General features: G+C 41.8%; 1 non-coding gene across 1 annotated transcript; it reads right to left on the bottom strand.

Moving 5' to 3' along the window:
• Positions 1-360: 360 nt before the first annotated feature.
• Positions 361-467, bottom strand: LOC133079228 (U6 spliceosomal RNA). Its single transcript, XR_009698108.1, has one exon. It is a non-coding gene; the product is annotated as a U6 spliceosomal RNA (small nuclear RNA).
• Between the last annotated feature and the right edge of the window lie 9,957 nt (positions 468-10,424).

The raw sequence follows: 10,424 nt of genomic DNA, 5'->3' as shown, positions 1-10,424 counted from the left end.
CGAGCTGATCTCCCTGTGCTATGCGGCTGCTTCCCACTAGCTATCTATTTTACATTTGGTAGTATATATTAGTCCATGACACGCTCTCACTTCGTCCCAGCTTACCCTTCCGCCTCCCCGTGTCCTCGAGTCCATTCTCTACATCTGTGTCTTTATACTTGTTCTGCCTCTAGACTCTTCATAACCTTTTTTTTTTTTTTTTTTTAGATTCCATATATATGTGTTAGCATACGGTATTTGTTTTTCTCTTTCTGACTTACTTCAGTCTGTATGACAGACTCTAGGTCCATCTACCTCACTACAAATAACTCAATTTCGTTTCTTTTTATGGCTGAGTAATAATCCATTGTATATATGTACAAAAATATGGAATGCTTCACGAATTTGCGTGTCATCCTTGCACAGGGGAAATGCTAATCTTCTCTGTATCGTTCCAATTTTAGTATATGTGCTGCCAAAGCGAGCACTTTCAGGCTCTTTAAGTCCTAACTATCTTCAAACAACAACAAAAATGTTTAAGTAAACTTTTTATTTTGAAATAATTTTTTAATTACAGAAGTTTGCAAAATAGTATAGAGTTCCCATATATCCTTCATCCAGTTTCCCCTGTTGATTACATCTTGCCTAACCTTTTTACATTTGTCAAAACCAATAAGTTAACATTGAAATAATGCTATTAAGTGATCTACAGACTTTATTCAGATTTCATCAGGTTTTTCATGATGTCTTTTCTCTGTTCTAATACCCAATCCAGGGTACTGCATTGTATTTAGTTGTCATGTCTGTAACACAGTCTATAACCATTTTATCAGTCTTTGTTTTTCACGACCTTGATAGTTTTCAAGAGTACTAGTCAGGGGAGCTTCCCTGGTGGAACAGTGGTTGAGAATCTGCCTGCTAATTCAGGGGACACGGGTTCGAGCCCTGGTCTGGGAAGATCCCACATGCCGCGGAGCGACTAGGCCCGTGAGCCACAATTGCTGAGCCTGCTCGTCTGAAACCTGTGCTCCGCAACAAGAGAAGCCATGATAGCGAGAGGCCCGCGCACCGCGATGAAGTGGCCCCCGCTTGCCACAACTAGAGAAAGCCCTCGCACAAAAATGAAGACCCAGCACAGCCAAAAATAATTAAATTAATTAATTAAAAATAATAATAATAATAAATTTTAAAAAATCACATTCCAGCAGAGTCTAGTAACCAAAAAAAAAAAAATTAAAAAAAAAAAAAGGGCTTCCTTGGTGGCACAGTGGTTGAGAATCTGCCTGCCAATGCAGGGGACACGGGTTCGAGCCCTGGTCTGGGAAGATCCCACATGCCGCGGAGCAACTAGGCCCGTGAGCCACAATTACTGAGCCTGCGCGTCTGGAGCCTGTGTTCCCCAACAAGAGAGGCCGCGATAATGAGAGGCCCGCACACCGCGATGAAGAGTGGCCCCCACTTGCCACAACTAGAGAAAGCCCTCGCACAGAAACGAAGACCCAACACAGCCATAAATAAATAAATAAATAAATAAATAAATAAAATAAACCCAAAGTTTAAAAAAAAAAAAAAAAGTAAGCTGAAATATTTAGTTTAAAAAAAAAAAAGCCGGGAAAGAATAGAGAAATTCTAACTCCTATAAGTGAATATATTTAAAAAAAAAAAAAAGAGTACTAGTCAGGCATTTTGTAAAGGATCTCTCAATTTGGGTTTGTCTGGTGTTTCCTCATGGATAGACTGGATTATGTTGTTTGGGGGAAGAATACCACAAAGTACCATTCTCATTACATCATATCAGGGGGTACATGTAATGAACTAAATGCTTGTATCACCGGCACCCTCACCCCTGCCAAATTCATATGTTGAAGCCCTAATGTGATGGTATTTGGAGGTGAGGTCTTTGGGAGGGAATTAAGTTTAGATAGGGAGGTGCCCTCATGCTGAGATTAGTGCCTGTGTAAGACTAGACAACAGAGAGCTTGCTTCCTCACCCTCTCTCTACCATGTGAGAACACAGTGAGAAGGTGGTCGTCTGCAAGCTAGGAAGAGAGCTCTCACCAGGAACCGCATCTGCCATCACCTTGATCTTGGACTTCCAGCCTCCAGAACTGTGAGAAATAAATGTCTGTTTAAGCCACACAGTCTGTGTTTTTGTTTTTGTTTTTTTACAACAGCCTGAATTAAGACAGTACATGATGTCAACGTGATTATTACTGGTGATGTTAACTGTGATCATTTAGTTAAAGTAGGGTCTGTCAGATTTCTCCACTGTAAGGTTAGTGTTTTTCCCTTTCTGTACTATATTTGTTGGAAGTGGGTCTCTAAGAACAGCCCACACTCATGGAGCATTAAGGTTCACATTCATGGAGAATTAGGGAAAAATGTTTACTTGCCTAATTTGAAATTCTTCTGTATGGAAGATTTGTCCCTCAAACAGATTTTTACTTTTGTTTTGATTAAACCAGTGTTTCTATTTCTTCTCAGTGAAAGCTAATTTGTTGTGGCTGCTTCTTAAGTCTGCTGCATTTCTTTTAAAAAAAAAAAAAAATATATATATATATATATATATATATGGGGGGAGAGAGAGAGAGAGAAAATGATTAACAGTGATTATCTCTGACATCTGTGACAAATGAGATTATATATATACATGTATTTGGGGGGGTTCCATTTTCTACAGTCCTGTATCATTTGCATATTTTATAATAAGCATGTATTTTATTTTTATAATCATTAAAAAATCAATGATACTTTCTCCATTTTGTAAAAATAGCAGAAAAAAACATTTTTGTTCCAATGATCTATGACTATGCCTCAGTGAAGGAAAAAATCGAGTTTACCATCTGGATTATTTAGCCCTCCGAATTACATCTTTTCCTATAAATTGCATTTTTGGATGTTTGAGGCACAGGCAACTGCACTCTTGGGTTAGTACGCATGATGCCAAAAAACTGGGGGTCTGATGTTCCAATTCTGGACCCACTGTTTCTGGCTGAGTAATCTTGACCAATACCTATTTCTCTATGCCTCTGTTTTCTTGTGAGAAAGTGGAGGTAATCATTATACCCACCCCAGGGGTTGTTGTGAGGAATAAACGAGATAATGAATGTGTAATACTTTGTATAGTGCCTCACCCACAGAATGCTTAATTCATGTTAACTATGATTATTATTAGGGGCCAAGTGTAGGCTCAGAGGGGAGTCAGCCTTGAGCTTAGTCATTCTGGATCCTTCTCTTTACTGTATCTCCCTTTAGAATCCTGCTTATTGTCATGGGTCTTTCAGATCTAATTTTCTCTATAATTCGGGTTGCTATAGTGCAATAGTGCGATTTTCCATATTGGCCAAGCTTTATAAAATATGTAAGTGAAGTAACGGAGCCAGGAACAGGTCCAGGTCTGGGGGCTTGCTTTGCACCCTTTGTTCTGTAACAGTGGAGTTTTTCCTTCTTTTTAATCAAATAAACAATCAGCCAACGCACTTCAGTCTCACCATGATCTCTCCTAGTCGGGAATTAGGTCTGATCCCCCAAGGGCCTGGAGCTGAGCCCAGTAGCTGGAGGTGTCAGGCTACGGTGACTGAGGATGCTGAAGCATCTGAACTCAGCAGGTGCCGGGACGGATGACGTCCCACGTGCGCATTAGCGCGAGGCACCAGGGGACCAACCCAGTGCCACACGTGTTGTGGAAAAGCACTGAACACCCTCTGCAACGTGATCAGCTGATTACTTCAATGGGGGCTTGTTTCCTTCCTATTATGGAGACTAATCATGTGTTGTTTGGATGTGTTAGACATTCCAGCTCCAAAAAAAAATCAGTGACCATGAATACATGAAATGTGTTTGCATTTCCAAGTAGTGGGTTGAAATTGTATCATTTTCTATTTCCCCATCAGCGTCTCATTATCCTGAAGCAACTCCTTCCCTGTTTGCTGGATTCTAGGCCCAGTGTTTCATTCAAATGAACCAGTTTTCAGACAGCAAAATGAAAGGAAAACTGAATAGTTTCATTCATTTCCAACAGAAAGGAAAAATGAAACTAGGTTTCTTCCCTCTGCCTGTGATGACTATACACAAATCTGTGTGTTCCAGGCATTGTGCTAGGAGTTTTGTACACGTGACCTCATTTCCTCCTCCCCTCAAATCGGCAAGGTCACCATTATTTTGTACTCCTGGGCCAGTCCTGGGCCTGGTTGCTCTATGATTGGATCCAGCCTTCATGTTTGCTTAATTGCTATCCCCTCCTAAAGGCATGGCTTGGCTTTCCCTCTCTGAGTTTACAGAAAGTAAAAATAGTAATTGTCAATCTTTGTCTCTTAAGTATGGGATTTTTAAACAGAAAGATTGCCTGTTGAACTTGAATACTACGCTGGTCCACACCGTGTGTCCTGCCCAGGTCTCCCCTTACTCCTCCTCCCTCTCCTCTTCTTGCTTCAGGCCTCTGAGCTATTTTTACTCACAACACTTCTGACACCAAATGTGTGGTGTCTTGTCCACACCATTCTTCCAGCTGTGGGTCCTACAATTCAGTTCAATTCTGACACCATCTACCTGGAACCAGCATCAGATCCCACAAGTTAAGGGCTCAGTCCCACAAGACTGCTCCCACTTCAGATGCCAGTTACAAGTCCCAGGTTGTCACTGGTACTTTTGACCAACTGGTTATAAATTTAGAGGGTTCCCACAACCCCCTCTTCAGGTTTGGTAATTCGCTAGACCAACTCACAGAACTCAGGAAAACACTTTACTTATGATTAGAAGTTTATCAGAAAGGATTCAACTCAGAAACAGCCAGTTGGAAGAGATGCATAGGGCAAGGTATGGGGGTGTGCACCACCCTCCTAGCACCCCAACATGTTCATCAACCTGGAAGCTCTCCAAACCCTGCTATTTAGGGTGTGTATGGAGGTTCCATCATGTAGGCATGATTGATTAAATCATTGACCATTGGTGATTAACTCAATCTCCAGCCCCTCTCCCCTTCCAGGAGGCCTGGAGATGGGGCTGAAAGTTCCAAGGCTCTAATCATGCCCGGTCTTTCTGGTGACCAGCCCCCATCCCCCCAGCCACTAGTCATATCATTAGCATACAAAAGACATTGATCACTCTGGACATTCCAAGGGTGTTAGGAGCTGTTGGCAGGAACCAGGGAAAAAGGCCAATACTTATTTTTTAATGACATCACAGCTGGATTCCCCCAGCCAGTCAAAAAGGGCAGCAGAAGCTGGGGTTCTGAGAGTGAGAGATGCTTTGGGCAGCTTCGGTCCTTGACCCCAGCTGCCTTATGCTTCTCTATCAGTGTCAGTCTCCTAGATTCTCCAGAAATGCCTGCTGTGACTTATTGGTCAGTCCAAGTGTGAGAGTAATTTCTCTCTAATTGCAGCAAGTATGAAGTGGGTGGCAAAGTCAATTTTTGTGGGAATCAGACAGCAGGAAGGATGTACAAGTAGAGCTTGGCTTCTGCAATGTGGGTTGAGACCAGAAGCGGGCACAGGGAGTAGGTGATTAAAATGAAAGTTTCAAATAAAAGACACAAGTGGATGGGGGGAACAAGGCATCTCTGTCCTTGGCCTCTAGTTGAAATATTTCCCCAATATTTCTTTAGACTAAGAACAAGACCTACTTTCTTCATGACAAAGGCGGGTGGATATGTTACCCTGAGTTTCTATACTGGCAGGTGGCAAGCTTGTGTGTACGTTGAGTTTAAAACTGTTCTTGCAGACTATCATACACACCTTTTGTTTAACAGGTTGATCAACACTACCTCCCAATCAAAAACCGCTTGGAGCAGACAGAAGCTTCAGGAATTCTGAGTATCTGCCTAACCAAACAACTTGAACAGATCAAAAGTCTTGCAAGCCATTATGAACTGAATGTGTGTGTCTCCTCCAAAGTCATATGTTGAAACCTAATCCCACTGTGATGGTGTATGGAAGTGAGGCCTTTGGGTGGTGATTAGCTCATTACAGCAGAGCCCTCATGAATAGAATTAGTGTTGTGAATGAAAAATATTGCCTGCCATAACAGTAAACAAAGGACTTTGCAGCCATCAAGCCATCACATTAGGGCGTTGCCAACGGTGAGCTCAGGAAAGAAACAAAATGCCCGCCATTACAGCCACCCCCAAGGGTGCACCCTGAGGAAACTGAGGATGAGAAAATACAAGATACTGGCCCCAGATAGCTGATGTGCATATCAAAGGAATGATTTCAAGGAGCCCAGATTCTTGCATCTTCCCATACATAGAAAAGCACTAAGTTCCTTAACTTGAGATATCTGTTTTTTTTTGGTTTGTTTTTTTTAACAGCAATCTTTTGATGTTTCTACTACCTAGTCTTTGCTGCAAAACTCCTAAATATCTTGGCTATCCCCTGTTGCCTGTTTGGAGCAGTCACTCAGAGTTATCTGAGATGCTGTGTGTAGGGCTTGAAGTCCTCAGAAAGTCCGCAGAATAAAACATAACTCTTAACTTTTAGGGTGTGCATTTTTTTTCAGTCAGCAGTGTCCTTAAAATGGGGACCTCAGAGAGTTCTCTTGCCCCTTCCACCATGTGAGGACACAGAGAGAAAACAGCCATTTATGAAGTAGGAAGCGGGCCTCACCAGACATTGAATCTTCTGGCACCTGGATCTCAGACTTCCCAGCCTGCAGAACTACGAGAAATAAATTCTATTGTTTATAAGTCACCCAGTCTATGGTGTTTTCGTTATAGCAGTCCAAACTGATTAAGATATAGGGGAAAATAAGTTACTCTGGCACTTTCCTTGTTGAACAAAATCTCAATAGACAATTTTTCTTTTGGTCATACTTTGGTTCAATCAATATATAATATTTTCTCTAATAAACAATGCTGACAATTCACATGGGCATTATAACTACTTTATAAAACATACCATGTTAACATTTCCTTTTCAGGACTTGAGAGTTTTTACAGACTCAGCCTCTTCAAAAAGGCTGAGATTATGAATTTTCCTTCTGAACTCCTCATTCCATGGTTACCCTTCCAAGTGGGCGTCCTCCCCACAGGCTGGCCTCCTTTCCTAGCTCCACAGAACCCTCAAGTCTTTGAAAGCATCCTTGCTTCCTCACCACAAGATGTCGCAAGTCTTGCTACTGTCTTACCCCAAGTCCCCTCCACTCCCCACCCCCACCCCATCAGGAAGGCTCTGGTTCCTTTTGGTAAAAGATGGCAGCAGAAAACTGTGGACTTTAAAAAAAATGGACAACCTAAAATTTGAGAGTTATGTTTTATTCGGGATCTTACTGAGGACTATAGTCTGGGAATCAGCCTCTCAGAGAGCTCTGAGAAACTGTTGCAACCAGATAAGGGAGGAGCTAGGACACATAGTTTTTCTGAAAAAACAAAACAACAACAGAAACAAACAAACAATAAACCATGTAGCTGAACATCAAAAGATTACTGTTAATCACAAAAAATAGACATCTCAAGTTAATGATTTTAGTGTTTTTCTATATATGAAGATGCAAGGGTCCAGGCTCATCATTCCTTTGATATGCATCGTACTATTTCGGGCCAGCATCCTGTTTTTCTCCATCCTGAATTCCCCTCAGGGCACACTGTGGGAGACAGCTGCAGTGGCTGATGGCTTGATGACCACAACATTTTTTTGTCCAGAGGCCTAGAATTCTGGGTCCTGGGGGTGCACACCATGTTATGTTACCTGCTCTCATTGGGTGACCCCATAGACACCACACAGTTTTATTTCATTGACGGTACAGGAGCTTCACTAAAGCCCTTTCCCATCATTTATATAAGAACTTTTCGATTTTTAACTCTTCCTTCTGGGTTACCAGCTTTCTTCTTCTCTTTAGATACCATGGTATATGTCACATTGAACTGCACATATGTAACGTATCAGTTACAAGGCTCTCCAATGATTCTGTAGCATCAGCTATTAAACACAAAAGGCCCATATTATCGAGCCCTTGAGTTAACTTCCCTACTTTATTCAATGTATTAGAAATGCATGGAAGAGTATAACTAGAACAGTGACAATTTCTCCTAGGGTTCTGTGCCTTTCATTGATAAAACTATCTTATTAAAATCTCATAGAGAATTCCCTGGCAGTCCAGTGGTTAGGACTTGGTGCTTTCACTGATGGTGCCCAGGTTTGATTCCTGATTGGGGAACTAAGATCTCACAAGCTGCGCGGTGTGGCCAAAAAAAAATCTCATAAAGGAATACTTCAAATATGTTTGCATATCACTGCAAATATGCTGAAACAAAGCCCATATTACAAAAATAAAGGCAAACAAACAAGAGAAGTTTCTTGACTTTATATTCCCTTCTGCCTCTCATTTCTTTGTTCCCCTTTACAGAAATATCTTCAGAAGTGATGCTATACTCATGGTCTTCAATTCATGTCCTACCATCCTCTCTGAAACATACTCCAAAATGATATCTGCCTCTACTATTCCAGAACTGCTGCAAGGTTACCAGTGACCTTCCTGTGGCCACATTCAATGACTACCTCTCAGTTCTCATCTCACCTGACCCACCAGGAGCATACACAGTGGACCTTCCCTTTTCCTGGCAAAGCTCTCTTCACTTAGCCTCCAGGACTCTGCACTCTCCAAATTTTCCTCCTACCTCTCTGGCTGCCCCTTTTCAGTCTTCTTTGCTTATTCCTCCTCAGATCCTCAACTCCTAAACTTTGGGTGCCCTGGGGATCAGTCCTCAGGATGTGTCTCTACTCCAACTCCACTCCTTTGGTGAGCTCAATCAATTTCATGACTTTAATTACTAACTCTATGCCAGTTACCTCCAGATTTACATCTCTAACTCAGACCTGTCCCTTGACATCTAGACTTGTATTATATCTGAGCTCCTGATCAACAATCTTCCCTTGGATGTTTAACAGACATCTCAGAGTTAACATGCACCCAAAAGAAACTGCTGATCTTCTCCCAAACCTGCTTTTCATTCAGTCTTCCCCCAAATAGTAATAGCTAGCACTTACCCAGTGCTGACTCTGTGCTTTGCACTGTTCTAAGTGTTTTATGATATTAACTCATTAAGAAAAACAAATGACCTGATTAAAAAATGGGCAGCGGATCTAAATAAACGTATTTCTAAAGATGGCATACAAATGGCCAACAGCTACATGAAAAGATGTTCAGCATCACAAATCATCAGGGAAATGCAAATCAAAATCACAATAAGATACCACCTGTTAGAATGGCTATTATTAAAAAGACAAGGAATGACAAGTGTTGGTGAGGACGTGGAGAAAAGGGAACACTTGTGCACTGTTGATGAGATTGTAAATTGGTGTAGCCACTATGGAGAACAGTATGGAGAGTCCTCAAAAACTCAAAAATAGAACTACCATGTGATCCAGGAATTCCACTTCTGGGTATTTATACAAAGAAAACAAAACACCAACTCAAAACATATCTGTACCCCCGTGTTCACTGCAGCATTATTTACAATAACCAAGATATGGGAACCATCTAAATGTCCATAATGTTATATGTCAAGTATACCTCAAAAAAAACAAACAATCAAACCAAAAAGAAAAAAGCCTCAGGACAACTTTATGAAGTAGCAATTATTATCTCCATTTTATAGATTAGGAAACTGAAGCATAGAAAAGTTCAGTGACAAGAAGTTAAGGACTCAGGCATTATGTGGCAAAGCCCTTCGGAACAAGAGCTCCACGAGAGCATAAATCCTTTTCTGTCTTATTTGTTGCTGTATCTCCAGGTTCTAGAACAATTGCTGGCACACAGGAGGTGATCAGTAAATGGTTATTGAATGAATGAATGAGTGTATAAGAGAAAGTTTCATATATTTAAACATACATGCAGAATTAGTACAATCACAAGGCCCTTAATCAGCTGGAACACTTTTACCCAGGCTGAACCACAGTGCTTTTCAGGACAGAGTGTGGGTGTACAGCTAGCAGCCAAGGTGCAGAGATGGCTTCTCTTGGTCCATGGTATTTGGGGATCTGGATACACTTTTCCTTCTCACTACCCTGTCCCCATGTGCAGGCCCTTAGGGGAGGCTCAGGTGCCCCGGCAGTTTATATCACATCGGTAGTGCTGCTGTGCTCTCCTCGTTCTGTCAGCAGAATAATAATTGCTTTTTTTGTTTTTCACTGCTGATCTTCCTGAAACTCTACTAAGTGCTTTATATGGATTAACTCAATTCTCTGAATCCTAAATGGTAGGCCCTTTGATGAACGCCATTTTACAGAGGAAACGTAAGCTGAGATATATGAACTAACTCGACCAAGATCACAGTCAGTGGCAGATTGTAGGGGAATTGGTTTATCCCGAGGCAGTCGCGGACAGGGGAAAACAGACCGTTTCTGGTGAGCTGGGCGTACAGGAATGGAAGAAAATGCCTGGCCGAGTCTGCACCACGTTCCTGGGGCCTTTCACCCTGGGGCACGCTGGGCTGATCTGCTGCTGGTCTTCAG

Source organism: Eubalaena glacialis, chromosome 18 (genome assembly GCF_028564815.1).
Source record: "Eubalaena glacialis isolate mEubGla1 chromosome 18, mEubGla1.1.hap2.+ XY, whole genome shotgun sequence".
Classification (NCBI taxonomy): domain Eukaryota; kingdom Metazoa; phylum Chordata; class Mammalia; order Artiodactyla; family Balaenidae; genus Eubalaena; species Eubalaena glacialis.
The sequence above is the reverse complement of the archived record's forward strand: the minus strand, read 5'-3'. Positions and strand labels throughout refer to the sequence as shown.